Source organism: Orcinus orca, chromosome 7 (assembly GCF_937001465.1).
Source record: "Orcinus orca chromosome 7, mOrcOrc1.1, whole genome shotgun sequence".
NCBI lineage: Eukaryota > Metazoa > Chordata > Mammalia > Artiodactyla > Delphinidae > Orcinus > Orcinus orca.
The window spans coordinates 84402335-84408334 of record NC_064565.1 but is presented as its reverse complement, the minus strand read 5'-3'; positions in this window follow the sequence as shown (position 1 = coordinate 84408334).

The following is a 6000-nucleotide window of genomic DNA, read 5'->3' as shown; positions in this document are numbered from 1 at the left end:
GGAATTAATTTTAGGTGCCAACTGAGTATTTTCCTAGAAAGTATGGCCCTTTGACATTCATCAAAATAAAAAAGGAATATTGTTTCTTCTGTCTTCATAAGCTTTACATAAGTTTATTGTGAAATACAATAAACTGAGAGTTCTCTTCAAAACCTTTCAATTTAGGAAAACAAAGTATTTTACAAGTATCTCTTATAGGTGAAAAGTATCAAAGTAAGTTTTGATTTCTGGTTTCTGATGAGGAGGACAGTGCAGAGAAACCATCAGATAAGCTCAGAGTTGGTAGTTCTGCCTGGACGAGAGTTGGAAGAACCAGCAGTCTCCTAAGAAAGCTATTATTTTTGGCAAATGCTCATGATCAGTTTTGTAAACTCAAGTGGTCTATAGAAGATTCAGATAAGCAACTGTACTTTTATTTCTTAGAACTACTGAGCCTGAACTGTGAACTTTTTGAGATTTACCCATTCTCAACTCCCTTTGTCCCTTCACTGTACTTTGGAAAAGGAAATTGGCCTTTTCATGACCAAGTTGACTTCCCATTCTCCAATTCAAGTCTTATTCTCCATCTACTTCCATCTACCCAACCTAACAGAATGCTGTAACTCATATTTTGAACGCTCCACTAGCATTTAAACATTTTCTGTTCATTTCCCCAGTTGTTGGTAATTCTCTTTTTAGAAGGTCTGTAATTTGGGGGTGAGGTAGAACTGTTTGTTTTTTCTAAAAACATTCTCAGCTCTTAAGAGTCCTATAATTGAATAAGTCTTGCAATAGAATCGATTCTTGGAAAGGTTTTTTTATGACTTGTTTTATTGCTCTTGTTTTGCTGTTGATGTAAAAGACCCAAACCCCAAATTTAGGTTCAATTGTCACAGATTATATTGTAATGGCTCTGCGTAAAAGACCTATAAAACAAAGTGTATTCTTGTACAGTGCTTAGTCAGCTGCCCTGTTCATAGTTAACGAGACCTTTTTTCTTTTCTTTTTTTTTCCATTAGCATGAAGATTTTATCTTTATCACATTATCACATTGAGAGTGATACAAAGTTAGCATTAAGTTAGTCTTTTCGACCACAGAAGACTCCCCTCCCCCTCACACATCTTTTGACTTTTTTTCAATCATTCTTTGTCAATTTGATTAAAATATCTTTTAAGGATTGTTGAACCACAGTGTGGTGTTTCCAGTAAACATTGTTATTAGAATTTGTGCCTGGCTGAGATGAATTTAATGTGCATTGTTTAAACATAGTGCGTTTAAGTTGATGGCTATTTACAGAAAGCTTGTTGATCAATAGCATTTTCCTTTAGAGAGAATTACATTTAAGTGCCTTAGTTGACATGGTTCTGTACACATTGATGGTTGGGTGTGGTCAGCATTTATGAAGAGTAAAATGCTGTGCTCCCTCAACCTCATATTGTACATACTTGTTGCCATGCTTAGCAATTACCTTTTTCCCCTTTTGGTACTGGTGATATTGTAATTTTATGAAATATTTTCTCTTTCTTACTACAAAAGCAATGCATATCTATCATGGGGATTTTGGAGAATTCAGAAAAGTTCAAAGAAGAAAATACCAGATTCTTACCACTCAGAAAAAATATGGCTAACATTTATGAAATACTATAATTTTCAGGACAGATTTACCTTTCTGAATTACTTTTTGTATGTTTGTATTTGTTTAGAAACACTATTTCTCTTATAATACATTTTTTTGTTCAGTAGAATCAAGCAGACTACTTGGGTTTAAATCCTGACCCTGACATTTACCAGCTCTATTAATTTGAACAAGTTTCTTAAACTCTGTGCTTTAGTTTCTTGACTGTAAACGGGGATAAAATAGACCTATTTTATAGGGTTATTATAAAGAGTACATGAATTAATACAAGTAATTAAATAATACAGGTAACTTATTAGAATATCGCCTGACATGTTCTAAACACTTAGTCTTTGCTTTTAATATTATCATATATGAGGAAAAACAACTACAGTTATAATTTTATATTCTATTAGGCAAAAATATATAACTAATCTTTGCCTCCAACACTGGTGTCATATAAAGGACTATTCAATATCCATCCACTCTTTCTTCCTTACTAATCTTGAACACTTAAAAACTGCTTACCCAGCTGTCCTTGTTGATAGGGATGAACAATGAAATGTTAGTGCAAGTTGTTAGGTGGGATTTCTGGGAAAACTCTCTGTCCCTAGCCATCTGCCTTTCTTCTGTTTCCTGGGATATGGATGTGGTGACTAGAGCTCCAGTAATCCTCTTGGATCCTGAAGCAACCTCAAAAATGGTGGAGGAGAAAGACTGAAGGACCCTAGACTCATGACTGTGGAGTCTTCATACCTGCTTTGTCTATTAACTTCTGGACTTCTTTTATGTAAGAGAGAAATAAGCCTGGTTTTCTGTTACTAACTTTAGAATGTAGTTTCTAACATACATTAAATAGTCAGTGCATGAGGGTTTTAGATCCTTTTTCATGACCTTTTCTACTTTTTTGTTTTTTACCTTTTCTACTTTTTGTCTGACAATAGTTGACATTGCTTATAGAGCTCCATAGGAAAAAAGCTTCCTATGCTTTCTGAAACTTTCATCTATTAGGATTGCGTTATTTTCATTTTGTCTCAAATTCTAACAGGAATTCATAGTGGAAAGAATTACTCCTGTCTTATTAGCAGTAAGTAGTGACACTTGCCTCAGCCCCTACATCTTAAATTATAATTTTACGCAAAAATCCTTTTTGATTGTTTACATTTCCAAAGAATATATGTGAAATCACCATGTATCTTAAAATTTGATGGTGATGAGCATCTCATTAAAAAGGGTTTATTTTAGAAAGAACATTTGACATAAGATCTACTCACTTAACAATTTTATAAGTGTACAGTATATTATTACTGAGTATAGGTACTATGTTGTACAACAGATTCTAGAGCTTATTCATTGTGCTTAACTGACACTTTATCCCCATTGATTAGTAATTTCCCATTTCCTCTTCCACCTACTCCCTGGCAGCTACCATTTCATTCTTTGATTCTATGAATTTGACTGTTTTAGAGATCTCATATAAGTGGAATCATACACTTATTTGTCTTTCTGTAATTGGCTTGTTTCACTTAGCATAATGTCCTCAAGGTTTATCCATGTTGTGGCATATTGCAGAATTTCCTTTTTTTTAAGGCTGAATAGTATTCCATTGTATGTGTATACCACAGTTTCTTCGTCCATTCATTTGTCAATGGACATTTAGGTTATTTCACCATCTTGGCTATTGTGAATACTGCTGCAATGAACACAGGAGGGCAAATATCTCTTCAAGATCCTGATTGTAATTCTTTTGGATAAATATCCAGAAGTGGGTTTGCTGATTCATATGGCATTTCTAATTTTAATTTTTTGAGTAAACTCCATACTGTTTTCCATAGCAGCTGCACCATTTTGCATTCCCACCAACATTGTGCAAGGGTTCCAATCTTTCCACTTCCTTACCAATACTTGTCTTTTTCTTTTCTGATAATAGCCTTCCTGACAAGTATGAGGTGATATCTCATTGTGGTTTTGATATGATGCATTTCCCTGATTATCAGTGATGTTAAACACATTTTAATTTACCTGTTTCTCATTTGTATGTTTTCTCTGGAGAAATGTCTATTCAAGTCTTTAGCCCATTTTTAAGGGATTATTATTAGTTATTGTTGTTGTTGTTTTACTATTGAGTTATATGAGTTCCTTACATATTTTGGAGATCGACTCTTTATAAGATATATGGTTTCCAACTATTTCCTCCCATTCCATAGTCTTTTCACTCTGTTGATTGTCTGCTATGCAGAGGTTTTTTAGTTTAATGTAGTCCCACTTGTTTATTTTTGTTTTTGTTGCCTGTGCTTTTGGTGTCACATCCAAGAAATCATTGTCAATACCAGTGTCATGAAACTTTCTGTATGTTTTCTTCTAGGAGTTTTATAGCTTTGAGTCTTATGCTTAAGTCTTTAATTGATTTTGAGTTGATTTTTGTGTATGGTGTAAGGGTCCAGTTTCATTCTTTTGTGTGTGGTATTCAGTTTTCCCAGCACCATTTGTTGAAAAGAGAGACTATCCTTTCTGTATTGTATATTGGCTCCCTTGTCGAAGATCAGATGACCATGTGTGTGTGGATTTATTTCTGAGTTGGTCTATATGTCTGTCTTTAGCTGTACGATGCTTTTTTTTTTTTTTTTTCTGATTACTGTAGTTTTGTAACGTATTTTGAAATCAGGAAGTGTGATACCTCCAGCTCTGTTCTCTCTCATGATCGATTTGGCCGTTTGTGGTCTTTTGTGGTTCCATATGAATTTTAGAATTTTTTCCTATTTCTGTGAAAAATGACTTTGGGATTTTGATAGGGATTGAATTGAATCTGTATATCATTTTGAGTAGTATAGACATTTTAACAAAACTAAGTCTTCCAATCCATGAGCATGAGATGTTTTACCATTTATTTGTCTCTTCTTTAATTTCTTTCATCAGTGTTTTATAGTTTTCAGTATACAAATCTTTACCTACCTAGTTAAGTTTATTCCTAAGTATTTTTTCTTTTTGATGTTCTTTTAAATGGGATTGTTTTCCTAATTTCCTTTTCAGATAGTTGGTTGTTAGTGTATAGAAATTCAACTGACTTTTGTGTGTTGGTTTTGTATCTTGCAGGTTTACTGAATTTGTTTATTAGTTCTAACAGTTTTTGTTTTAATGGAGTCTTTAGGGTTTTCTCTATGTAAGATCATGTCATCTGAAAACTGGGAAAATTTTGCTTCTTCCTTCATGATTAAGATGCCTGTTTTTTCTTATTGACTAATTACTCTGAGTAGAACTTCAAGAACTATGTTAGAGAGAAGTGGCAAGAGTAGATATCCTTGCCATGTTTCCATGTTTTAGAGGAAAAGCTTCCAAGTTTTTATCATTGGGATAGATGTTAGCCATGGTTTTGTCATAATGGCCTTTATTATATGTAGAGGTACATTCCTTCTATACCTAGTTTGTTGAGAAAGAGTGTTGAATTTTGCCAAATGCTTTTTCTGAATTTATTGAAATGATCATGTGATATTTATCCTTTATTCTGTTAATGTGGTGTATCACATTACTTATTTTTTGTATGTTGAACCATCCTTGCATCCCAAGGATAAATCCCACTTAGTCATGGTACATAACCCTTTTAATATGTTTGGATTTGGTTTTCTAGTATTTTGTTGTATATTTTTGCATTTATATTCATCAGGGATATTTGCCTGTGGTTTTCTTGTCTTGTGGTATCTTTGTCTGGCTTTGGTATCAGGGTAATGCTGGCCACATAAAATGAGTTTGGAAGTGTTCTCTTAAATTTTTTGGAAGAGTTTTTTTTTTTTTCTAGCATTTTATTTACATCAGGTTTTCATTTTATGTCTTTCTGTCCCTCTCGCACACATATACACACACATTCCCATTCCTTTTGACTACATAGAAATCTGCCGAAGAGTACTGTGTGTGTGTGTGTGTGTGTGTGTGTGTGTGTGAGAGAGAGAGAGAGAGAGAGAGAGAGAGAGAGAGAGCGCGAGAGAAAGCAATACATTTGCTGTGGTACTCAATCAAATCTCAGATGTATACATTTGAGTTCTTATAATGAAGTTTAATAGTCTTGACCGTTGAATGTTTGGCCTGAGAGGATGATAGCAAATGGAGAGAACAAATAAACAAATACCTTGATCATTATAAATAACTTTGGATGCTTCTGCCAGAAATATTCTTTTCCAGAAGTTCCTTGTCATATGAACTATTTTAACCATTTTTGACCATCTATAAATAGAAATGCGTAAATAATTTAATATCTAAAGATTTTGCCTAAAGTGTTCTCTTTTCAGAAAAGTGATTCTTCACTTAGTCAACCTATATTACTCTTGCATCATCAGTATTATCACTATAAAATGTACTTCCTATGTAGTATTTATCTTTAAATAAAACTACTGCAAATGGGACTTATAGGTTG